The sequence below is a fragment of the Panthera uncia genome (genome assembly GCF_023721935.1).
Source record: "Panthera uncia isolate 11264 chromosome D3 unlocalized genomic scaffold, Puncia_PCG_1.0 HiC_scaffold_8, whole genome shotgun sequence".
NCBI lineage: Eukaryota > Metazoa > Chordata > Mammalia > Carnivora > Felidae > Panthera > Panthera uncia.
In genome coordinates this window covers 56385981-56413531 of record NW_026057586.1, presented here as the reverse complement: position 1 = coordinate 56413531, position 27551 = coordinate 56385981, and the positions used below count along the sequence as shown (strand labels likewise).

The 27551-nt window shown below is 41.2% G+C and overlaps 1 long non-coding RNA gene across 2 annotated transcripts in view; it reads right to left on the bottom strand.

The window, feature by feature from the left end:
* LOC125914812 (uncharacterized) overlaps positions 1-27551 on the bottom strand; it is a 292117-nt gene that overhangs the window by 25394 nt on the left and 239172 nt on the right. The window contains exon 1 of one of the 2 annotated variants that reach the window (XR_007455443.1): positions 27092-27530. The exons of the other annotated variant lie outside the window; for it this stretch is intronic. This is a non-coding gene — a long non-coding RNA (uncharacterized LOC125914812). Of the gene's footprint in view, positions 1-27091; positions 27531-27551 lie in introns of those variants that run through there. 2 annotated transcript variants of the gene reach the window in all.

Sequence of the window (27551 nt, the reverse complement as noted above, 5' to 3'; positions counted from 1 at the left end):
ACACACACACATATATATAAATAAACGTGTGTGTGTGTGTATAATTCTTTCCCCTTGATCAGCTACATTTTGTTTTTGTTTTTGCTTTTGATTTTTAAAATATTTTTAATGTTTGTTTATTTTTGAGAGAGAGAAAGAGTGCAACCAGGGGAGGGGCAGAGATAGAGACACAGAATCTGTAGCAGGCTCCAGGCCACAAGCTGTCAGCACGGAGCCTGATGTGGGGCTCGAACTCAAGAACTGCGAGATCACGAGTTGAGCCAAAGTCGGACGCTCAACAGACTGAGTCACCCAGGCGCCCCGATCCGCTACTTTTTCTGGAAGAATGTGTATAATTTTAAAAGAAAAAAATTTTAAGCCGCACCTGTATATTCTTTAAATGAACTGAGGAGTTTTAAACCCAAATTTTTGAGGTCTTATTTGATTCCCTACAAACGTGTTTTAGTTCTGTTCTGTGGCCATGGCTGTGGTCAAAATGGCTGCTATCTCAAACACTTCAGGAAAATGATTTCTTTTTTCAAATTCTTACTGGAAAAGAGGTCTCTACCTCACTTAGCAATGACCTACTTTTCCAATACAGAAAGTGACAGATTCAACTTCTATTCCTGTGAGAGGTTGTAATTTGATAAACAAGGAAGGCAACTGTGGTCCTGTCCCTGTCTCTCTTCTGTGCCTCGCTCATGTCTCTGAACACTGGCAGCCAACTGTACCTCCTGGCTGATGTCTCTGAAATCTGTAATTCCTTCCCAATTTAATATCTGTGTGAAGATACTAGAGAAAGGTGACAGCCAACTGTGGCAGAGCTGTTTGTTCTGTAGCAACTGGCAACCGAAGGAATGCGGACAAGTGCAGTCTCAAGGCAGTTCCTTGGAAGCTGGATTAGGAAAGAGGCATTAGCCATCTCAGCACAAAAATGCACAAGGGCCCTTCACCATGCCGAGAGTGGCCCTTCTGTTCTTGTTTCTGTGGAAACCCTCTACAGCGGAGACGAAGGCATGGACATTCTAGAATTTGGTTCACCATGTTGGAGGAGGAAATGGTCCGAACCACTACAGAGAGCACACTACAGACTTGGATAGGGTTTATTCCATTTCCCCCCTCTCCCCTCTCTCCCTCCTTCCCATTCGCCCTCACCATTTATTAATAGAGCTGAAACAGGGTTTGGGCCTTTCATCGCTCGAACTATTCACAAGGCCTCTCCTAAAAGATCCCCTCGGGAAAATCCACTTCTCTCCCCTTAGGGCTTCCACTGAGTGCAGAGTAGTACAACCGGGGTTTAGAGGTCTCCCCTTGATGGTAAAGAACCTGGGCTCCAGATCAGACACCTGGCTGTGCCTCACCGCAGGGCTTTATGTTGGTTCCTTAACCTCTCTCAGCAAGGCAGAATTCAGGTCTTTGGAGTTAGGTTGCCAGATAAAATATAGCAGGACACTCGGTTAAATTCAAATTTCAGATAAACCATGAACCACGTTTAGTAAGAATATGTCCTAATTATTGCATGACATCCTATATTTATTTGGTAAATTTGGCAACCCCACTTTATAAAGTCCCAAAGGCCTACAAAGATTGGTACTCCTTCCCTCACTCACTACCACATGATTAAAAAAAAAAAAAATCTATAGTTTAAAGATATGCAAAAAAGTTCACTGAAGATCATATTTTTCCACAATACTTTTATTGAAATTTCAGATTTTTTTCAAAACCTATTTTTGGGAGCCCAAGCATTTGCTTAGTTTGCCTGTTCAGCCATCACTGCGTTTTTTTCTTAATTGTGGTAAAATATGGCTAATGTAAAATTTATCACTTCAACCACTTTTAAGTGTACAGGTCCGTGGTAGTAAGTACAGTCACACTGTTGTGCAACCGTCCTCACCTTCTGGCTCCAGGACTCGTTTCATCTCACAAAACAAACTCTGTACCCGTTAAACACTGACTCCCCATTCTCCCTCACCCCAGCCCCTGGCAGCGACCATCCTACTCTCTGTAGGAGTCTGACTACTCTAATTACCTCGTATAACTGGAATCATTCAGTCCCTGTCATTCTGTGACTGGCTTATTTCACTTAGCGTGACGTCCTACAGGCCCAGCTATGTTGTGGCACGGGTCAGACTTCTTCCCTTTGTAATGCTGAGGAGTGTTCCACTGTGTGGACAGACCATGTTTTGTTTATCCATTCATCCATCAGTGGGTGCTGGTAATGTTTCCATCTTTTGGCTTTCGTGACAATGAGTATATAAATATTTGTGCAAGTCTCTACTTTCAATTCTGTTGGGTATATTGCCAGAAGTGGAATTACTGGATCATTTAACGTTTATTTTTGAGAGCAAGAGCATGTATGAGAGAGCAGGGGAGGGGCAGAGAGAGAGAGAGGGAGACAGAGGATCTGAAGCAGGCTCTGTGATGACAAGAGAGCCCGATGCATGGCTCGAACTCATGAACTGTTGTGATGATGACCTGAGCTGAAGTTGGACGCTCAGCCGAATAAGCCACCCAGGCGCCCTGGTAAATCTACTTTTAATTTTTTGAGGAACCACCATACTTTTTCCCAAGCATCCAGCACTGTTTTTAAGCCTCAATTTTTTCATCTGTGAAATGTGATTATGGAACCAATATCAAAGAAGTACATATTTAGGAAATACTAAAATTGACTCAAAAGAAAATGCCTGGGTAAGCTAGTAACATTGACTTTGGTGAAATTTAATCCTTGGTCACACATACCCATAAAAAAAGGCCAATAATCAGTTGGTTTAAAGGCAAGTTTTACTAAACATCAGAAACAAACAAACAAACAAAAAAAACTAACCAACTCATTCAATATGCTGGTATAACCTTAGAAGGCCCAATTTATATAATACACTACTGATCTTCCTGTACTGTCTGTCTATATAACCATCTCTAAAATGATGCATTGTAATCAGGGATGATATACACACAGCTGAATACGACAACAATATATCAACACAGGCTTATGAATTAAGTAATAATTTAGTGTCCAAACCAGAAATTGAGAGGAAAACAGATGAAATGCTCTATTAGAATTTCCGAGCCCAGAAGGCATCTGTATTTTCACTTTAGAACACTAGAAATCAAAGGCTAAATTGTGGTACCAGGGGATAGACTGGAGTCCTATGGACAGTCTGGGAAGGTTTAATAGCTGTAAGTAGGCTTGGCGGAATGCACAACAGACGCATTTGTGGGCTGGAGCCCAATTTACAAATTGCTTTCACATGCATGGTGGTGGTTGGGTACAGAGCAGGGAGTATGGGACCTTGATACACGGGTCTAGTAAAGAAAGGAGACTGCTGGGAGCAATGGGAACAGGTGTGAAGAGAGAACAGAGTGGATGGGGCCCGATCATCGTCAGCCCACAAGTCAAGCAGGTAAGGAAGGAGATGCCCTGTAAAGCATCAGGGTTTTCTCTCAGGGGAATGCTGTGACAAGACGGTGTGCTTTTTTTCATTATATATGTATGTATATATGTATTTTTTTAATTTAAAAATACTTTATTGCTAAAAACTCTTAACCATCATCTGAACTTTTTGTTTTCCAAATTTTTATTGGAAAATTCTAGTTAACATACAGTGTAATATTGGCTTCAGGAGCAGAATTTAATGATTCACCACTTACATATAACCCCCAGCGCCCACCACCATTTAGCCCATCCCCCGCCTATATTGGACCCATCCGGTCCACCAACCCTCAGTTCGGAGACCGTGCCTTTGGAATCACAAACTGGCTGGAGATGCAGCCTGCACAGCCGGTTGAGCAAGACTAAGTGGTAGCGGACAACCAGGGCGGTGAAGAAGGACAAAAGAACGGCCCAGGATTGTTAGGGGCTCCATGTTAGCTTTAGCCACTAAGAGATTATGAGGCTCAGCAGGGAGCCTGGAGCACTGCGAGTGCTGGTTCCATGAACAGGAGATAAGTTGAGAGAAATCATAAGCTTACGCTCTGAATGTACCGAGTTTGAGAAAACGGTGAGAACATCTGAAGCAGGATGTCTTAGCTGGCTGGATGAAGAGAAACTGGGACAAGGTGAGGAAAGAGCTGGCCAGTGAGCTGAGGGCTTATGCGCTGCTGCCTCCAAGGTGTGCCCAAGACCATCAGAGTCCCAGCTGAGGAAACATCAAGATTGACCTTAGGACTACAATGAAGGAAAACTAGCTAAGAAATTCGCATTGGGCAATGTTCAGATGTATTTTCTAAAAAGCATTGCTGAGTTTTGAGGGGGTTTCTTCCATAAAATAGCTATTGAGAGAATGGATGGATTCTGTCTCCTGGATTCTGCAACTGGTTTCTCTCACCACATGTTTCGTTTTCTATGGGTAATATATATTTTTTTAAATAGGAGGGAATTAGTGATGCAGAAATAAGGAAGTCTCACTAGATTTCTTATAATGATAGTGCTACTTGGTGGCTCTCCTTTCTTCACCAGTAGCAGAAACTCTTTAATGGCTGATTACATATTTTAAAATCCCACCAAAATCCTTATGCTTGCTCCTCGGCCATAATAAACTCCCTCCAGGTAACACACTGTTACCTGGCTTTTCTCTCTTGCTTGGAACTGTGACTGGAGGCATTTCTGCCCTGCCCCCACCCCAGGACTCTTGCACAACTACAACCTTAATTATTCCTGTATCAGCCTCTGAATCACTTGTTCCTAATGGCAGAATATCTCTAGTGCAGTTCCAAATGTCTAAAAAGCATTAACAGCCTGAGCAGAAAATATCAGGGCTTTTTCTTAGGTTTGACTACACTGAAAAGCAAAGTGAATATGGGCCTATCTCCTAACACCTGTGGTAACCAGTTTTAGTTAGGTATTATGTTAAAGCCTTAAGATTTCTCTATCAAGTTATTATTTTATAATGTTTTCAAATGCCAAAAATGTCACATAAATTTCAAGTCTATGCAGTCACATTTTTTATCTTCCAATGTCTCTGATGTCTTCCTAGACTGCCCACTGCAGCAGTGACTGCTCTGGTTAGGGACCTGTCATTGTTTTTAATGGCTCTTGGTTACAACCCATTTTCCCCTCAGTGTGCTCCTCAGTGATCCTCTAGTTGTTTTAAAGCTTCTGGGCAGGTCTATATTGTGTTTGATATTTCTTGGGAATTTCTCCCAGAGCTAACATAATTAGGACCTGTGGAAGAATATTAGCAAATAATTATTGAATATTTATCATTTTTTCTAAAAGTATCTCAGCAGTGTATTTCTTTGTACAAATATCGAGACTTTACAAATGTAATTCCCCTGTACCATCTAATAAACATAAAACAAATGGCAGATAAGTCTCTTTTGCAAGATATTTCCAAAAGAAGTTCTTGAAGCTTAACACCTTTCATAATACGTAGTGTAATTTTCAGCTTAATATATCCTGAAATGTCAACACTACCAGGATTTTTTCAAATACATAGCCCATGTTCCTTTCAAACTTTTTCAGTGTTGAGCAACAGGACCTATAGTAGCCTTCAGAAGCAAGGCCTTGGATGGGAACATAATGGAAATTTTTTTTGTAACACAATTTAGAAATATTTTCTTCTCACAGTACATGTAGTATGTATTACTTAGCTATAAAGTATTAAAGCACAAACTCCAGTTTGAATACGGAAGAGCTGTGGTCTGCTTACATAATTACAACAATTTCATAGCTATGAAAGGGTAAAGTTTTTGGCAGTTTGTATTAGCCAGAACCATTATAAGCATCAAGCATCTCATGAATAATTTAATTTTTAGCATGTGTTCAAAATCCAAATGAGATGATCTGTTATAAACAAAAAGCCGTAAACGCTTTGGTAAAAATTGAAGAATGCATAACTAACAGAGTTATGTCTCTATTAGGTGGTCAGAAGAGAACAATTAGGGAAAGAACATCAGTTGAGGACGCAGGTGGGAGCTTGTGAGGAACAGACACACCAGAGGTTAGATTTGAGGCTCTGCAACCAGACTAGAAAAGCAAGCAGAATTAGGTGCAGGTAGGAAGTCAGTGAGTCTGGTTAATACTGTATGATTAAAAAAAAATTTTTTTTTCTAATGCTTATTTTTGAGAGAAAGAAAGAGAGAGAGAGCGGGAAGGCAGAGAGAGAGAGAGATGGGAGACACACAATCTGAAGCAGGCTCCAGGCTCTGACCTACCAGCACAGCTCCCAAGGTGGGGCTTGAATTCAAGCACCGTGAGATCATGACCTGAGCTAAAGTCAGACACTTAACCGAATAAAACACCCAGGTGCCCCAATACTGTGTGATTTAAATGTAATTCTGCACCCTTGAAGCTTGATTAAGTTGAACATTGAATTTAAGAAGAAATATAAGTGAAAAGGACCAAAGAAAAAGTAGGAATGATCTGGCAGGATTAATTAAGGCTGACTGGGAAAAAAAATGTTCAATATTGGAAGACTCTATGCAAAGCTTTTGCTATTTCAGGAGAGATCAGAAGTGAACTGAAGAAAGCACTTCTTAGTAGGCAAACCTAAAAAAGAACACTTTTTCCCCTTTCATTAAGTGTTATATTGGAACTGAAATAAATGGCGGGGGGATGGGGAGAGGAATCCTAAACTGATAAAGTGACTGAGTAAGTGAATAATGCTGACCCTTAAAGCGATCTCCAAAGTCAAGTGGAAAGATATGTATATGTGTGTTTTTTTAAATTGATATAACAACAGAAAATGGGATAGAACTTAGGGTCTGAACAAAACCCAGTTAATTTTAACACCAACAATTCTTCAGAAGCTTACAACAGGACCCAGGGTCTACAATACATGACATTTGTAATGTCCAAGATACAATTCAAAGTCTCTCAAAGTACACAACTAGGAAAACAGGATTAATTCTTAAAGGAAAATAACAGTCAACAAATGCCAATCTCTAAGATAGAATTATCAAAGACATTAAAGTAGCTTTGCTTCATAAGGTCAGGGAAAACACATTTGAAATGAATGAAATGATACAAATTCTCAACAGAGAAATGGAAAGCTAAAAAAGAATCAATTGAAAGTGAACTGAAAAATGCAGTATCTGAAATTTAAAAAACAATGACTGGATGGACTCAATATCAGAATAGAGATGACAAAAGAAAGAATCAGTAACTTGAATATACAATAAGATAAATTTTCCAACCTACCAGAGATAAAAGATTGAAAATAAAACAGTGCATAGATAACATCTAAAGATTTAGTATAGTATAATTAGAGTCCCACAGGAAGAAAAGAGATTGGAATAGATAAAATATCTTTAGCAAGAATAGCAAAGTACTCCCTTAATTTAGTGAAAGCCATACATACACTTACAGATTCCAGACACTTAGCAAGTTCCATACAGAACAAGCTCAAAGAAAACAATGTCTCAAAGCATAACAACTAATAGCTGGAAGAGAAAAAAAAAACACACACACATTACACATGGGGAACAATGATTCAAATATCCATGAAGTTCTCAAAAGAAACCATGAAGGCCAGAAAACAGCAGAACCACATTTTTAATGCAGTAAAAAAGCTTACTCAACCGAGAATTCTACATCCAGTGAAAATATCTTTCAAGAATAAAAGTGAAAAAAAGACATTCTCAGATGAAAGAAAACAGAAGTAATCGAGACCAGTCCTGCTCTAACATCAGAACATATTTTTAAAAAACTCTTACAATGTAATAATAATAATATAAACAACTTTATTTGAACAGATATTTCACAAAAGAAAAAATATGAATGGCCAACATGCAGAAGAAAAGATGTTCAACATCATTAATCATTAGGGATATGCAAGTTAAAACCAAAATGAGAGCTGAGTTACAGTCCAAGATGGCAACACAGAAAAAACCTGAACTCATGTCTTCTACAGACACACCAATCTACACCTATTTACGGAGTATTTTCTTCCTGAAGAAGAACTAAAGGCTGACTTAACAACTTCAGTACAACAGAAGATAGAGAAGGGCAAGAGAGACAGAAACAAGGAAACAAAGGGAACCCCTACTGCCAACAAAGATGTTAACTGCAGCGGAGAAGAACAGCACTGATGGACGCTGAGCAGATCTGTCTGCCCTAGGGCACAAAGAAAAAAAGAAGCCACAATTTCAAAGAGCAGCTAGTACAAAAAAGATCCAGCCCTAGAACCCTGCCAAATGTCCGGGAAGCTGCTGGAACTCTAAGTTTCAGGAGCTGGTGAGCGCTATGATTTACATCCCCCCTCTACCTTGAGAGGATGGACTGCAGCAGGGTCTGAAGGCCTTAGCTGGCCTGCCGCCTCAGTGAGCACTAGGTCCCTACCCTGTACCAGCCCCACCCTCCCCTCCAAGGCAGCCCGAGGAGAGTGCACATGGGGAAACCCCTGGGTCCGCACTCACTAAGCTCCAGTGGTCATTCCAGTGTGACACAGGTACAAAGCACTGCAGAACACTTCAGACTCCTACCACACTGGCTTCAGACATCTTGCTAGGGCAGGGCGCCTCTGGCACAGTGCACTCTGGGACCTCACTGCTGATGTGTGCTTTGGCTCCAGTCACCCCACCAAGGTGCCCCTTGCGTGGAATGCCCCGAGAACCTCCAGCCTGTGCCCACCTCAGTTCCAACTGCCGTGCCAGGGAACCCAGGATACCCTCACCTGCACCCACCTCAGCTTCAGCTGTCCTTCCAGGGTACCCGCTACACACAGAGGCCAGGGACAACACCAGCTCACACCCACTCCAGTTACAGCTTTCCAGCCAGGGCAACCCCTGTGCGGAACACCCCAGAATCCCCTGGCCCACACTCAGCCTCAGCTCCCGCCACAACATGCTCTTCATGGAGAGATCCGGGATGTCGCAACTTATATCCACTTTAGTTCTGCTATCCTGCCAAGGTGGCCTCTGCACATAGAGCCCCAGGACCTCCCACTTGCACCCACTTCAGCTGTAGCTGTGCTGCCTGGGTGTCCTCTATGTTTAGAGCCGTAGGACCCCCTCAAGCCTACACCCACTTCAGCGGTAGCTATCCTGCCAAGGTGCCCACCGCATGGAGAGCCCTAGAACTTCCCAGCTGCCAACCTGCCTCAGCTCCCACTGCCCTGCCAGGTCACCTTCAGTGTAGAGAGCCCTACAACATCCCAGCTTACACCAACTTCAGCTTCAACTACCCTGCCAAGATGTCCTCTGTGTCTAGAGCCTCAGGACAGCCCAAATTGTACCCACTTTCAGATTCAGCTGTCCTGCCAGAGCACTTTGTTCACAGAGAGCCCAGGAACCACACCAAGCCCTGATGACTTCAGCTTTAGCCATCCTGCCAGGGTGCCCTCTGCAGCTAGAGCTATATGCAACCTCTTGCCTTGAATTCACTTCAGCCTCAGGTGTCCTGCCAGGGCTCCCTCTTCATGTAAACCCCAAGAGTTCCCCACCTGCATCCACTTCAACAATACCTGTCCTGCCAGGGCACTCTCTGCACCTAGACACCCAGGACCCATTGGCTTGCCCATGGGTACAAGCTACAGCTGTCCTTTTGGGGTGCCCTCCGCAGAGATCCTTAGGACCACTGCAGACTATGCCCACTTCGGCTCCAGCCATACCACAAAGACAGCCCAGCACAAACTGCCACATGACCCCTAGTATACACCAGCCACAGCTCCAGCCAGACAGCCAAAGTCACCAGGCACATACAATCTACATAGGGGACAACCATACACAAGATGATTCTTTCACACTCAGGAGAAGTAGCTCTTATGCCTAATTCATAGAAACAAACACAGAGAGTCAAACAAAATGGGAAGACAGAGGAATACGCTCCCAGTGAAAGAACAAGACAAAACTTTAGTTGCTAAGCATCTGACTTGGGCTCAGGTCATGATCTCACAGTTCATGAGTTCAAGCCCCACACTGGGTGACCTTAAGCCCCACTTCAGGTGAGCTCGAGCTCTGCTTTGGGTGAGCATAAGCCCTGCTTCAGATGAACACCAGCCCTGCTTCAGGTAAAAACACAAGCCCCACTTCAGGTGGGGCTGATTTGTGTCCTCTCTTACTGATTTGTGTCCTCTCTCTCTCCCTTTCAATCTCTAAATAAATAAATAAATAATCTTAAAGATTCTCGCTGGACTGGAGAGAAGAGTGGAACTCAGGACTTCAACAAAGAGATGGAAAATATAAAAAAGAACCAATCAGAATTGAAATTAGTAACTGAAAGAAAAAATACCACGGGGAATCAATAGATTAGCAGGTGAAGAACAGATCTGCAATCAGAAAGACAGGGTAATGGAAAGCTGAATTCATCCCAGCTGAATAAAGAGAAAATCGCATTAAAAAAATAAGGACAGGTTAAGGGAAATCTTGAACAATATCAAGCAAACATTTACATTATAGAGGTCCTAGAATAAGAAGACCAAGAAAGGAGCAAATTTCTTCAAATTTATTTGAAGAAATAATAGCTGAAAACTACCCTAACCTAGCAAAGGAAACAGACATCCAGGGTCAGAAAGCACAAAGAGTTCCAAACAAAATGAACCCAAGGAGGGCCACACCATAACACATAATAAACAAAATGTCAAGGTTAAAGATAAAGAGAATTTTACAAGTAGCAAGAGAGAAGTAATACGCAAAAGAATGAAACTAGACCACTTTCTTACACCATACACAAAAATACACTCAAAATGGATTAAAGACCCAAATGTGAGACTTGAAACCATAAAAGTCCTAGAAGGAAACATAAGCAGTAATTCCTTTGACATCAGCCGTAGAAACAGGCAAGCAAAACACAAGCAAAATTAAACTATTGGGACTATATCAAAATAAAAAGCTTTTGCACAGTGAAGCCATCAACAAAACAAAAAGTCATCCTACTGAATGGGAGAAGATATTTGCCAAATGATATATCCAATAAAGGGGTTAGTATCCAAAATAGATAGAGAACTCACACAAGTCAACACCAAACAAACAAACAAAAAACAAACAAAAAAACCCCCAAAAAAACAACAAATAATCTGATTGAAATGGGCAGAGAACCTGAATAGGCATTTTTCCAAAGAAGGCATACAGATGGCCAACAGACGCACGAAAAGATGCTCAACACTGCTAATCATCAGGGCAAACAAACCAGAACCACAATGAGATATCACTTTACACCTGTTAGAATGGCTACAATAAAAAACGCAGGAAATAACAAGTGTTGGCAAGGATGTGGAGAAAAAGGAACCCTCATGACTATTGGTAGGAATGTAAATTAGCGCAGCCACTGTGGAAAACAGTACGAGTTTCCTCAAAAAATTAAAAATAGAATTATCATATGATCCAGTAATTTCACTGCTGGGTATTTACCCAAAGAAAACAAACAAACACAAAAAAGTAATTCATAAGATATATGCACCCATGTTTATTGCAGCATTATTTACAACAGCCAAGACATGGAAGCAACCTAAGTGTCCACTGATAGAAGAATATATGGTATAAGGGGCGCCTGGGTGGCGCCAACTTCAGCTCAGGTCATGCTTCCAACTTCAGCTCTGGTCATGATCTCACAGTTTGTGGGTTTGAGCCCCACGTCAGGCTCTGGGCTGAGAACTCAAGAGCCTGGAACCTGCTTCGGATTCTGTGTCTCCCTCTCTCTTTCTCCTGTCCCCTTCTCACTCTATCTCAAAATAAATATTAAAAAATTTTTTAAAGAAATGTGTTATACACACACACACTGGAATATTACTCATCCATAAAAAATGATACAATCTTGCCATTTGTGACCACATGGATGGACTTACAGAGTATTATGCTAAGTGAAATAAGTCAGAGGAAAGCAAATACCTTATGTTTTTCATTTAAATGTGAATCTAAGAAACGTTAAAAAAATGAAGAAACAAAAAGCAAAATCAGACCTATGTAGATACAGAGATAGATGCAGAGAACATACTGATGGTTGTCAGAGGAAAGCGGGGAAGGGCAAAATGGGCTAAGGGGAGTGGGAGACACAGGTTTCCGATTAAGGAATGAACAAGTCACAGGAATAAAAGGTATGGAATAGGGAATGCAGGTGATGGTACTGGAATAGTGTTCTATAGTGACAGATGGTAGCTACACTTGTAACAAGCATAATGTAGAAGCTTATCAAATCACTACTGTTATACACCTCAAACTACTGTAATACTGTGTTTGAACCATACTCAAAAAAAAAACAAAAACAAAAACAAAAATAGAACAACACAAACTGTCTTATAAGGGCTGTGAATCTAATGTGTATATCCAGCAAGTACTTCTTAATCATATAATGTGAGATTTAGGAAGAATTTTAGAAGTCATTTAGCTTCACCTCTCCTCCAACATAGGCATTTTCTCCCATAGCTTTCTTGACAAATGTTTGCCAATCAAGACTTAGTTATTTATAATATTGAGGAGCACCTCATGGTGTTGGCAGCTCCATTCCCTTGCTGGATTGCTCTCATCAGTAACTCCTGCTTCTTGCTATGGTTCTTTGCAGCCTCACAGAATATGTCTACCCTTATTCCATATGACAACTCTTCACCCAGTAGGTGACTGCTAATCTGTCCCAACTAAATACCACCAGATCTCATAATGATTTTTCACATCACACTGACTAATGCATAAACACCCAAAAGTTAACTGTAGTCAATTCTGGAAGGTAAGAGTGCAGGTATATTTTAATTTATTTCCTTATATGTAAATTCTAATTTTCGCAATAAATATTTTACTTTAATAATAATAAGAAAAACACAACAAGATCCAACCACATACGTTCTAAAACACTGAAAGTGCCACCAAGAATTTGCAGCTCTTGTACCTTGCCAGTGGAAATGTGAAATGGTATAACTTCTATGGAACTGTTTAGTAATTTCTTTAAAAAATTAAATATAGACCTACGATACATACCAGCTATTCTATTCTTGCTATTTACCAAATAGACAGACCAAGACTTGTTTAGATAAATGTTTTTAGGAGCTTTATTTGCAGTGGCCCCAAACTGGAAACATTCTAGATGTCCATCAGTAGAATAAACTATAGTATATTCATATAATGGACTGCATAGAAATAGCAAGGAATAAACTACTGATATATCAACATGGCTAAATCTCAGAAATATACTGAATGAAAAAAGCCTTACTCAAATTACATACTGTATGATATCATCTACATAAAATGCTAGAAAATGCCTGGGGTTAAGGTGTAGAGAATAGATTGTATGTGGGCATGAAGGAACTTTGGGGGGATAGTACTGACTATCTTGTTTGTAGTGGAAGGCTTCATAGGTGTGTGTATATATACATAAACTAATCACCTTAACCATCTGGTATTTAATTTTACTTACTATATCTCAATAAAGCCGTAAAAAATAACTAAGAAATGAATTTCTTAGTTAATTATTGTGGATCTGGGTGCTGCTGATGTAGAATGAATACGAAAAGCACCCTGAAGCCCAGTGATGCAGCTGACCCTTCAAGTGAGAAGCCCAGGAGCCAGACAGCTGCCCCTATGCCTCTTTCCTTGCTCTTTCTGAAGATTCTCCAACCAGCACAGAGCCACCTTTATACTGGGGGAACAGCAATGACTCCATCTTTTTCCCATGACCATAGGTTTTCTTCTAGAAGTTTCACAGGTTTAAAATCAGTTCTCACAGGTTCTAGGAAGATGGAGGAGTAGGGGGATCCTGAGCTCACCTAGTTCCATGGACACGCCAAGATTAAAAACACAGCAGCACAACTAACTCTCAAAATGACCCGAAACCTGGCAGAACTACTTTCCAGAGTTAATCAGAGAGAAGACCACACTGCAAAAGGTAGGAGGGGCAGAAACACAGTTGGGAATCAAACCCCAGGTAAGACTAACCACAAATGGGAGGGACGTCACAAGTATGGAGAAGCAAGAGGATCAGACCCCATACCAGGTACCCCAGGCACAGGGAACAGATACTGGGAAGATGAGTCCACATAACATTTGAGAGTTTTTACTCTTGAGAGTAAAACTCTTCAGAGTTTTTACAATCATACTTTAAAAACCAGTGGGCTTAGCTCTGGGAGAGCTGGAGGGCTATAAGAAACTGAGTCTCACCCTTAAAGAGACAGCTTAACAGATAACCCCACTGAGATACAGCACAGAAGTAGCAGTCTAAAAAGCGCCAGGGGTATGCAAGGAGGAGAATTATTTACTAATATCAGAATGTGCACTGGAGGTGCAGGGATCTTCAGAAAACCACTCCAAGAACAAAAGTGCCGGTGGGCACCATTTCTCTCCTAGCCTACATAACAGGACACTTATGGGAATTAGCACAAACCCTGTCCACCTATCTTGCTAGTACCTGGGGCCCTGCCCCTTCATGTACCTGCAAATCCATCCCATCCAACTCACCTCAGCTGGCAGCCATTCCTCCAAAGCAACCCCTGCCCTGAGAAGAGGAGAAAATAACCACACACACCAGTGTACCAACAGTCACAGCAGCAGAACTTTATAGCTGGCAACACAGAAAGAGTGCCCTGCCCGTCAGTCCCAAACTGAGAAGTAGGAATCTAGTCCGATGGCCATCCCACCCACCAACGAAAGCTCCCCAGGGGACAACACAGGGAGAGCTCCCTGCAGGTTGATGAACTGCAGCCCCAGCCAAGGGGCTGAGGGAAGGCATCTGGTCTGACCATTGACACTGCCTGACTACAAGCCCAAGGCAGTCCCACATTGACCCATTAACAGCACAAGGACCAAACCCTGCTCAGGCAAAGTGGGCCATTGCAACCAAATGGACTGGAGGCAAATATGGATCAACCAAAACAGTAAGGCACACCAAGCAACATAGGGAACACCCCTAAAGCACATGGTTCAGGTGAACAAGGGGCACTGCCCTGCAGCACACAGGCCTTCTCCTTTACAAGGCCACTACTTTCAAGATCAGGAGACATAACTGACTTCCCTAATACATAGAAACAGAGAGTTAGCAAGTGAGGACATAAGAATATGTCCCAAATAAAAGAACCAGACAAAAGCTCAGCAAAAGAGCTAAAGGCAATAAACCTTATTAAAAAATTCAAAGTAATGGTCATAAAGATATTCACTGACTTGAGTGGAAGAGCTCAGTGAGATCTTTTAAGAGATAGAAAATATACAAAAGAACCAGTCAGAACTTATGAAGAACTCAATAAGCAAAATAAAAAATACACTAGAGGGAATAGCAGATTGAGAAGGCAGAAGAATGGATCCGAGATCTGGAAGACAAAGTGTTGGGAAGCAATTAAGCTGAACAGCAAAAAGAAAAAAAGAGAACAGGTTAAGGGAATTCAGAGACATCATCAAGAGTAATACCATTCACATTATAGGAATCTCAGAAGGAGAAGGGAGAGAGAAGACAGCAGAAAATTTATTTGAGGAAATAATAGCTAAAAAATTCCTAATTTGGGGAAGGAATCAGATATCCAGATTCAGAGTTCACAGAGATCCCTCAACAAAATTAACCCAACGAGGACCACACCAAGACATATAATAATTAAAATGGCAAAAAGTAATGATACAGAGAAAAATTTAAAAGCAGCAAGAGAAAAGAAAATAGTTACATACAAGGGAAACCCCATCAGCCTATCAGCTGATTTTTTAGCAGCAACTTTGCAAGCCAGAAGGGAGGGACATCATATATTCAAAGGATCAAAAGAAAAAGGAAAAAAAAAAAAGGTGCAACCAAGAATACTCTACCCATCAAGTCTGTCATTCAGAATAGAAGTAGAGATAAAGAGTTTCCCAAACAAACAAAAGTTAAAGGAGCTCATCACCACTAAATCAATCTTACAAAAAAAGTTCAAGGGAATTCTTGGAGAGGAAAGAAAAGGCCATTATCAAGAGATAAGAAAATTCTGAAAGGAAAAAATTTCACAGTTGAATGAAAATATATAATCAAACTAGTAATTAATCACTTACAAAACCAGTATAGAGGTTAAAGCACAAAATCAGTAAAATCAATTACATCTACAAAAATCAGTCAAGGGATTCACAAAGTAAAAACATATAAAGTGTATCATATACATAAAATTTAGTGCTTTTAGAATGGGTTCAAGCATAAGCAATGATCGACTTAACATAGACTGCTGCTATACACATGTTATATATAAATCTAGTGGTAACCACAATTCAAAAAACTATATTAGACACACAAAACTAAACAAGAAAAAAATCCAAGCATAACACCAAAGAAAGCCATCAAACCCCAAGGGAAGAGAGCAAGGGAAGAAGAAGGGAACAGAGAACTACAAAAACAATGATAAAACAACTAAAAAATGGCAATAAGTGCATACTTATTAATAATTACTTTAAATGTAAATGGACTAAATGTTCCATCAAGACATACAGTAACTGAATGGATAAAAAAGCAAGACCCGGGGCACCTGGGTGATTCAGCTGGTTGAGCATCTGACTTCAGCTCAGGGCATGATCTCATGGTTCATGAGTTTGAGCCACACGTTGGGCTCTTTGCCCTCAGCGCAGAGCCCATTTGGGATCCTCTGTCTCCCTCTCTCTTTGCCCTTCCCCCCTCTCAAAAATAAACTTTTTTAATTTCAAAAAAAGTAAAACAAAGAAACCAAAAAACACCCATCTACAAGAGGCTCACTTCAGACCTAAAGACACATGTGGACTGAAAGCAAAGTGAGAGAATAACACTTACCATGTAAATGGAAGTGAAAAGAAAGCCAGGGTAGTAATACATATCAGACAAAATAGACTTTCAACAAAGACTGTAACAAGAGAGAATAAGGACACTATATAATCATAAAAGGAACAATACAAGAGGATATAAAAATTGTAAATTTCTATGTATCTAACATGAGAGCACCTAAATATATAAAGCAACTATTAATAGACATAAAGGAAGAAGTTGACAGTAATACAATAATAGTAGGCAATTTAACTGCCCACTTACCTCAATGGATAATCATCTAGACAAAAAGTCAACAAGGAAACAGTGCATTTGAATAACATGAAACCAGATACACCTTCCAGATATAGTCACAATATTCCATCCAAAACCAACATAATATATTCTTTCCTAATACACACGGAACATTTTCCAGAATGGACCATGTATTAAGCCACAGAACAAGACTCAATATATTGAAAAAGACTGAAATCATATTATGCATTTTTTTCCTACCAGAATGGTATGAAACTAGAAATCAGTCACAAGAAAAAAAAAACTGCAAAAACCATAAACACATGGAGGCTAAACAAGATGCTACTGAACAGCAAATGGGTCAAGAAAGAAATCAAAGAGGAAATAAAAAAATTCATGGAGACAAATTAAAATAAAACATAATGGTCCAAAATCTTTGAAATGCAGCAAAATCTCTTTTAAGATGGAATATTATAGCAATATAAGTCTACTTCAAGAAGAAAAATCTCAAATAAAAACCTAACCTTACACCCAAAGGAGCTAGAAGAAGAAAAATAAATGAAGCCCAAAGCCAGTAGAAGGAAGGAAATAATAAATATTAGAACAGAAATCAGCAAGAGAACAAAACCAATTAAAAAGACCACTGAAATGAGGAACTGGTTCTCTGAAAATACCAACAAAATTGATAAACCTTCAGCTAGCTCATCAAAAAAAAAAAAAAAAAAGAAAAGAAAGGACTCAAAATCTGAAATTAAGGAGTAGAAATAACTGACACCACAGAAATAGCAAAGGACAGTCTGTAACAAATGAATAATTCCTAGAAACATGCAATCTTCCAAAACTGAATAAGAAATCGAAAATTTGAAAAGATCAATTACTAGCAATGAAATTGAATCAGTAATCAAAAAACTCCCAACAAACCAAAGTCCAAAACCAGATGTATTCACAGGTAAATTCTACCAAACATTTAAATAAGAGTTAATGCTTATTTTCCTAAACTATTCCACAAAATGGGAGGAAGGAAAGCTTCCAATATCATTCTACAAGGTCAGCATTACCCTGATACCCAAACCATACAAAAATACTACAAAAAGTGAAACTACAGGCCAATATCTCTGATGAATATAGATAGATGCAAAAATCCCCAACAAAATATTAGCAAACCAAATCCAATATTACATTAAAAAAATCATTCACCGGGGTGCCTGGGTGGCTCAGTCGGTTGAGTGTCCGACTTCAGCTCAGGTCATAATCTCACAGTTCTTGAGTTCGAGCCCCATGATTGGCTCTGTGCTGACAGCTCAGAGCCTGGAGCCTGCTTCAGATTCTGTATCTCCCTCTCTCTCTGTCCCTCCCCCACTCATGCTCTCTCTCTCTCTCTCTCTCTGCAAAAATAAATAAACATTTAAAAAATTTGTTTTAAATCATTCACCACAATCAATATTTGCAAATCAATCATATCAACAAGAGAAAGGATAAAAGTCATATGATCATCTCAATAGATGCAGAAAAAACATTTGACAAAATATAACATATCTTTATGATAAAAAGTCTCCAGGGGTGTCTGTGTGGCTCAGTCATTTAAGCATCTGACTCTTGATTTCAGCTCAGGTCATGATCTCACAGTTCATGGGTTTGAGCCCCACATCATGCTCTGGGCTGTCAGCACAGAGCCTGCTTAGAATTCTCTTTCTCCCTTTCTCTCTGCCCCTCCCCCACTTGCACGCACACACTCTTTATCCCTCTCAAAATAAATACATAAACTTCATTTTTTTAAGTTTATTTATTTATTTGAGAGAGAGAGCATGCAGAAAATCAGCAGGGAAGGGGCAGAGAGACAGGAGGACAGAGGATCTGAATGAAGCAGGCTCTGTGCTTATAGCAGAGAGCTTGAGGTGGGGTTTGAACTCATGAACCACGTGAGATCATGACCCAAGCTGAAGTTGGACACATAACCAAATGAGCCATCCAGGCACCCTGACAAAGTGGGTTTAGAAGAAACATTCGTCAACATAATAAAGGCTGTATATAAAAACTCACAGCTAACATCATAAGCAATTGTAAAAAACTGAGAGCTTTTCTCCTAAGATCAGAAACAAGACAAGGGTGTCCACTCTTACCAGTTTCATTCAACATAGTACTGGAACCCTAGCCACAGCAATTAGACAAGAAAAAGTAATGAAAGACATCCAAATTCATAAGGGAGAAATTAAACTGTCACTATTTGCAGCTGTCATCATGCTATATCTAGAAAACCCTAAAGGCTCCAGCAAAAAACTACTAGAATTGATAAATGAATTCAGTAAAATCACAGGATACAAAATCAATATACAGAAATCTGTTGCATTTCTTTACACTAATAAGGAAGTAGCAGAAAAAGAAATTAAGAAAACAATCCCATTTGCAAGAAAACGATACCCAGGAATAAACTTAACCAAGGAGGTGAAAGACCTATACTGTAAAATGTATAAAACACTGATGAAATTGATGACGACACATAAAAAATGGAAATATATTTCATGCTTATGGATTAAAAGGACAAATACTGTTAAAATGCCCATACTACCCAAAGTAATGTGCAGATTTAATGCAATCCCTGGTGTGTATTATAACAATTAATTATAAATAATATATATAATTCATATATTATATATATAATGGAATATTACTCAGCCATAAAAAAAGAATGAGCTCTTGTTATTTGTGAAAACATGGATAGACCTAGAGGGTATTACACCAAGTGAAATAAGTCAGATAAAGGAAGACAAATATCATGTGATTTTACTCGTATGTGCAATTTAAGAAAGAAAGCAAATGAAGAAAAATAGAGACAAACCAAAAACAGACTCTTAAATACAGAGAACATGGTGACTGCCAGAAGAGAGGGGTGGGGAGGGTGGGTGAAATAAAGTCTAGTTCTTATCTTGATGAACACTGATAATGTACAGAATTGTTGAATCATTTTATTGTACATCTGAAACTAATATAAAACTGTATGTTAAGTATACTTCAAAAAAAATAAAAGTGTAATGAAAGGAAAAAAAGCCCAAAAACGTGACATCCCCCACTCCTCTCCCTTTAGTCTATTTAGCTATTAACAACAGGCCCAATCCAAATTCCATGTGGACATTTGAACTTGATACCTCAAAGCATGCAGATAACACTGGGCACAGCAGAATGTGGATATTCTTACAGGGAATGTTTTCACATGCCATGAGTGACCAGGGAACTGGGGGTTCACAGTTCTTCATTAAGTGAAATATTTTGTGATTAGTGCTGACTTGGTAATTGGAAATTGTGTTTATTATCTACAAATTTCCATGTGTTTCAGATTTCTCCAATTAATTTCCTACCTATGAAGCAATGAGAAATGAATTTTTAATTAAGTACACGGCTAAGCCTCAGGGTAGTCATTTTAAACCGATACAAACAGCAGGTAAGAACAGATAAAAGGCTTGTGTGATTTGACTCAAAACACTGGAAGAAAAATTTTAAAATAAATAGAATTCTACTTGGACCTAATAGACCCATGCAGAAACCAGGAGACTATGCCAGGGGATGAATCCTGAGAATTTTGGAAGGAGTGGGGTTGGGATAGAGGTAAATACAAGGCTGGGTAAAAGAATATTTATTGCTATGTGGGCACTTTTCCACAGGGAAATAAAATATGGTTCTTGATTTTAGTTATTTTTTATTCTCTTACAAGTCTGATCTTCAATCATTGGGAACTCATTTCAGTCATTTCAGATCATCAATCACTATCACTCTTAGTATTATATGTTCTTAATCATGTATACTAAAATTCTATTTTTGCTGTAACTTAACACTCTGTAGTCATTCAGGGTGTGTTTTTCACATATAAATTTCAATATATTTCACTTCCAATCACCTAAATGTGGATGCTCCTCAAATTTCCAACACTGACTTTATTTTTCTGTTTACTGTTTTTAAGTTAGATCTGATCTATGCCTAAAGTTTAAAATATAACCTAGATTCAAAGTATTCTGAAAGGTTAAAAAAATCAATATTCATAGTCCTCACTTCTTCAAAATCCGGTTTTGGGGCGCCTGGGTGGCGCAGTCGGTTAAGCGTCTGACTTCAGCCAGGTCATGATCTCGCGGTCCGTGAGTTCGAGCCCCGCGTCGGGCTCTGGGCTGATGGCTCGGAGCCTGGAGCCTGTATCCGATTCTGTGTCTCCCTCTCTCTCTGCCCCTCCCCCGTTCATGCTCTGTCTCTCTCTGTCCCAAAAATAAATAAAAAAACGTTGAAAAAAAAAAATTCAAAATCCGGTTTCTGTTGTCTACTAGACCTTTCTACTTGGATAAGTCACCCAGTGCCTCAAACTCACTTTGTCTAAATGGGCCTATATCCTCCCCGCCTCTAGCTCTCCTAATTGGTTTCACTTCTGGATTTCCCAATTTTTACTGGTGCTACTGTCATTCTCTCAGTAGGTCATAAGGTCTCCGTTATGCCCAGAATTCGTGATCCCCAAAGACTGCTAGGGAGCCGAGTCCGATGCAAAAGCAAAAGAACCTTTATTCGAGCTAGCTCGAGCTCAATCCCCTACCTGCACCGATGCAGCGGTGAGATACCAGGGAGAGAGAGCGAGTTTCAAAAGCACAAAGGTTTTATAGGGGTCTAGGGGCAGTTGGTGAGGTAATGGCTGTGGCCTCAGCTGATTGGCTGGGGAAGGGTCGTGGCCTCGGCCGATTGGCTGGGGAAGGGTCGGAGTCCTGTTACGCAGGTCGCTGGGCGTGTTTTGATCAGGAAGTTTGAACGGGTGAGCGGGAGGTTACTCAAGGGGAGGAGGCGCGGTCTGAGGTTTCTGTGATTTTCCCGGAAAAGGGGTCATGTCGGGGACATAGTCACTCAAGGTGGAGAACACAGAACAAGATGGAGTCAGCCGGCGTAGGCCCGCCCTTTCAGTCTCCTCCCATTGTTAGAAATGTTAAGATAATCTTTTTATTAAAAAATTTTTTTGTTAATATTTGTTCATTTTTGAGAGAGACAGAGTGCGAGCAGGGGAGGGACAGAGAGAGAGGGAGACACAGAATCCGTAACAGGCTCCCTGCTCTAAGCTGTCAGCACAGGGCCCATCGCAGGGCTCAAACCCACAAACCGTGAGATCCTGACCTGAGCCAAAGGTGGACACTTAACCGACTGAGCCACTCAGGTCCCCTGAAATATTAAGATACTCTTGATACTCCTCTCCAACCACTCAGTACTACTGTTCCTTCCTTCAAAATGTTCTTTGCATTTTCATCTTTATTTACATTGCAGTTTATGTCTTTTTTCATTCATTCAATAAATGTCAAGCACCAACTATACAAAAGGCACTGGCACTAGGGCAGTGAAAAAATCAGACCAAATCATGTCCTCCTGACTTCATCTGTCCTATGACCTTGGTATCAATCTCTTTCAGCTCAAGGACTCTGCTCTGTGCAGCCACCTCGCACTGATAAAAATACTCCTTGACCATATCACTTAGCCTCTTCTAGCCTCTCAGGCAGCTCTATGAGGTAAGTTCCACCCTCCTAGAGCTCCAAGCCCTCTACAGCCTATAGAGAACCATCTCAAACTCCTTACCTCCTGAACCCTCTGTCCAGCCCAAATGGGTTCTTTGCTGTCCATGAATATGTCTTGGTTCATTCTCTCTTCATTATTCTTGCCTGTTCTACTTTTCCAGCATTAATTTAGAGCTGCTATCTCCCTGCATATGAAATTCTAAATTCTTCTTCTTCTGTGAATTCCTCCCAGCCCACTTCTAATTTTCTCCTCTACTTCTGAATTATTGCCTCTTATACAACTGGCAATTAATCATGGTTTACTTTAGGGTATCTCTTGCATTGCAAAGAGCTCCCTATCAATTGCATTATTGTTCATCTTAAACTTTGTCATTTCCCCAATCTTAGGCAGTGACTCTTAATTAAAAGCTGTTGATACAATATATGTGATTGCAAAAATCGGAAATGACTCCTTCGAGGAATCATTAGTTCTGGCACGGCGCCTGTTGTGTTTTGTGTTTCTACCATTTCTTTGACCAACCACACAGTTAAAAAATAGAAGAGGAGGTAACACTTCTTAACTCATTCCAAGAGGCCAGCATTACCCTGATATAAAAGCCAAAGATACTACAAGAAAATTACAGAGCAATAACCCTTACCGATATTGATACAATAATCCTCAACAAAATACTAACTTTAAACTGGATTCAACAATATATTAAAGGTTTATACAACCTGATCAAGTAGCCTTTATTCCTGGATTGCAAGGAGGGATCAACATATGAAAGTCAATCAATATATCATACCCCATTAACCGAATGAAGGGAAAAAATAACGCCATCTCAATTGACACAGGAAAGTATCTGACAACATTCAGGTGCTTTCATGGTTAATTTTACATGTCAATTTGACTGGGCTACAGTGTGCCCAGATATTTGGCCAATTATTACTCTGGGTGTTTCTATGAGGGTGTTCTTGGATGAGATTAACCTTTAAATCGGGGAGTTTCTGGATTGGTGAACATGTGGAGAGCTGGGGAGAGTGGCATGCCTGGAGAGGGCACTTGCTCTATCCATCTCTTCCATATGGCTATTCTTAAGTTATATCCCTATATAACAAAACAATCATCTAAACTGTGAACCTCTGATGTCATCTCCACACTTTATCAATTCTTACTTCAGTTCTTTCATGGATGATATAATTTCTCAGTCCAGGCTTAAAGGAGAAAAGTCTTATTACGATAAAGACATGGAAGGGCAGGCTTTAGAAGTATAAGAAAGTTCTGGATATTTAAAGGCTAAAGAGTATCTGGGAAAAGAAAACTATGAGAAAATCATAAGTGAATGCTCAAAAGAAACAGATGCTCAAGGCAAACATATGGCAGAAGTATTATTAGTACAAGGACAAGGGAGAAGATGACCACCAAGGCCATCTCCTCAAGCCTACCCCAATGATCATTCCCATACTGTAGCTACTGTAAGTACCGTATTTTCTCCAACCACAAATTATATATTTAGTAATACTATCCACATAAATTCCTTTGTACTTGTCCACAAGTTCTGATGTCTTTGTTAGGAAAACAGCATCAGCTATTTTTACCCAGACCTTAGCCTAATTCCTATCGGTTCCAGTTTCTCCCACCTGCTGAATGGTTAGCCAACAGTGACCTTTTTTTTACTTTTTCTCTTACCACTATTTAACCTCTTCTATGCCAGTGCAAACAAACTCCCAGCCCTAACTTGCATAAGCCATGTAGATCCCAGACCCCACCCCCTCCTTTTCTCTGGGACATCAGTACTTTCTACCTGGCCATCCTTCACCCTTGCAGCTTTAGACTGAGACATTTATAGAAATTAACTTGCACTTACTTATACAGCTGGTAGGTGCCAGAGTGAAACTTCAATAGAGGTTTTCCTATCTGTATACTTCTCCCTATTCCCTTGCTGTTAATTACCATACTAAGCATGAGATTGTATACTTATATATATACACATATTCATTTAAAAGATTATAAAGTAAGGAAATGTGTATAAAAAAAGGAGAAGTAAGGCTTGTGAAAAATCTACAGGTACTATATATATCATGTAAATGAGAAAAAATGTAACACTTATGCCTGATTGTAAAGGTGTCTCATGGGTTTTATCAGGTGAACATTGGTCAGCATTCTGCAGAAACTTTCAAGTTGCAATTGCTTTTATTTTTTAATTTTTTTTTTTACATTGATTTATTTTTGAGAAACAGAGTGAGACAAAGTGTGAGCAGGGGAGGGGCAGAGAGAGAAGGAGACACAGAATCTGAAGCAGGTTCCAGGCTCTGAGCAAGCGGTCAGCACAGAGCCTGATGCGGGGCTCAAACTCACAAACTGTGAGATCATGACCTGAGCCGAAGTCGGACGCTCAACCGACTGAGCCACCCAGGCGCCCCAAGTTGGAAGTGCTTTTAAATATTATGTGTCAATTAGTCAAGAACGGCACATTTTATACCTGTGTTTTTGTTTTTTGCCTTCCAGGGGTAACTAACAAAAGGAAATGCGCATTACACTGCATGCTAATATAGCATGCCAATAAAACATTAAGAGCTTAGCTCTGGCACAAACAATAAAAAGATTGGGTGCATCTGCAAGTACCTTTAAGAAGAAACCCGGGTACCTGGGTGATTCAGTTGGTTAAGTATCTGACTCTTGATTTTCGGCCTGGTCATGATCTCATGGTTCTGAGTTTGAGCCCCACATCTGGCTCTGCGCTGACAGTGTGGAAGGAGCCTGGGATTCACTCTCTCTGCCCCTTCTCTGTTCTCTCTCTCTCTCTCTAAGTAAATAAAAACTTAAAAAAAAAAAAAAAAGAAACCAAAATTTAAAAGGAAGGAGAACATTTTCATGTTCTATGAGTAACATAACCTGTAAACAAACCATAATGTAGAGAAGTGGGGCCTGGATCAATTACTGAAAAAGAATAATAACAAAATATTTCTTTAAATTTCTAGAGTTCAGAGTTCCAGAATTTTCAAAATGCTCTTATGTATATAATCTCATTTTACCATAATGGTTTCATGCAGCAAGCAGGAAAGTCTAAGTTTTCCCATCCTACAGAGAAGGAAGGTTCAGTGTCAAAATCCTTCATGAAATGTTTCACACCTAGTAACAGGGAGCATAAGTAACCTGAACATTGTTCTAAGACCTTTGGCAACATCAACCTAGCTCCTTAATCACAGCTGACAAAGTTTTCTTTAAGCAACATTAATCAAGATACTCCTGGGGGAGTTTTGTTTAGTCCATAAATGGCTCTCCGGGATCATCAGATGTAGATAATAAACAACAGAAAAAAAAAAAAAGGCAGTCACAAGATTATCATTATACTTTCAAGGTGTTAAAGACTACATTCATTCATTCAATAAATATTTAACGAGCAACTACCCCATGCCAGCCACTGGGTTAGATGTTAGGGACTCCACCTTAAGCAAAACAGGTTATTTGCCCCCACTGTCATGGAGTGTTCTCTCCTGTGTGTGGGGAGTGGGATAAGTGAGACATCAAGTTTTAAAAAGAAATCTCAAAACATCATGATGACAAACTCTGAAGAGCACTAACAAAATAGAGAATGTGTCCCTCCAACATATACCCTTAAAGCTAACGCAAAGTGATGGTATTAAGAGGTGGGGGCCTTTGGGAGGTAATTATGTCATCATGGTGGAGCCCTCATCAATGAGACTAGTGTCCTTATAAAAAAAAAAAAAAAACCCCCCCCCCCCAGGGGGAACCGGGAAGGGGGAGTAGTGAGCAGGTAGGCCCTTGCCTTCTTCAACCATTTGAGGACATAAGGTGAAGTCAGCCACCTAGAACAGGGACATCACTAACCATGATGGCACTTAATCTTGGACTTCCAGCCTCCAGAAATGAGAAGTAACTTTGTTGTTTATAAGCCACCCAGTCTACGGCATTTTTGCCACAGGAGCCAGAGGGACTAAGATGGGTGCTACATACACAAGCCTATGAAAGGAGGACCTGATCTAACTGGTACTCTGGGGGGACAGAGTAGGCTTCCTGTGAGAAAGCGATGCTAAGTGTTGATTTCTGAACGGTGACCAGGAAGTACTATGCCTGGCATGGTGGGGGGGGGGGGGGGGAGGCGGGAGTTGGGGTGGGGGGGTAGACTAAAAGGTTGCTGGGCAGATTGTGCAAAGATTCTAAAATGAGGAGGGCGGGAAAGCACCACACATCCCGAGAAACATGAAAGTTCTTTCTGGCAATTCTGTCTCCAATTCCCACCTCGCTTTTTCCAACTTACTTCCATGGAGTTTCCATGTCCACGGGTCCCAGGTTAACCGGCCTAGGCCACTGCGCGAATCTATAATGATTCGGCCACTGGGCAGCGGGCGGCTGTGCACGCCGGGGCGGCTGCTGTGGATGGCTCACCCACTTGCCCCAGGCACTCGCCGACACACACCATTCCTACCGCAAGCACCGTGGCTCTTGCAGGAAGTGGGCGGCCCACACTCGGCCAGGGAAGCAGCTGCGCTTGGGTGCGGGTTTCATCACGGACGCCCAGCCTCACCCCAAGCTCCTCCCCCGCTCCCGGAGCCCGGCCTGCCCCTCACACCACCAGCCGCGGCCCCGCCGGGATCTCCGCACCGAGGCCCGGGCACTGCCAGGCCCTGAACGGTCCTCGGCGGGAACGGTACCCACGGGCGGGAACCCCCGTGGTACCCTGGGAACCCCCAGGCGGTCTGGCCCCGGGGGCGGCCGGGGTACCACCGTCCCCCGACCCGTCCGCCTGCTCACCGGGTCCCGGGTCTCAGGAGTCACACGATCCGGCCGAGGGCGCGACGGCAGCGACCACGCCACAGCCAGCCCTGCTCCCGTCCCTCGAGTCGCCTTCCTCGGACTCTTGAAGGAATATGCGGCCCCGCGGGGTTCTGCAGATTCGCCGTTCTCTCCGCCCGTTCGCTCTCTTTAAGCACACAGAGAGCGGGAAAACACGGCGCAGAGTCCTTCAGAGCCACTCCGTTTGGGCCACCGTGGTGAGGCGAGGACAAGGACGCGCCCAGGCACTGGAAGCGTCGACTCTCAGGCCCATCCGGCTGTTAATGGCGGGCAGGCTGGCCAACACCGGCCATGAGGAGAAAGGCAGCGCCAGCTGAGGGCTAGGGCGGGACTTGGGCGTGGAGCGCGGCTTGGAAACCATAGCGCCCGGCGGGGGTGGATTCTGCCTGGCCGTCGGCCTGGCAGGTGAGGGAGTGGG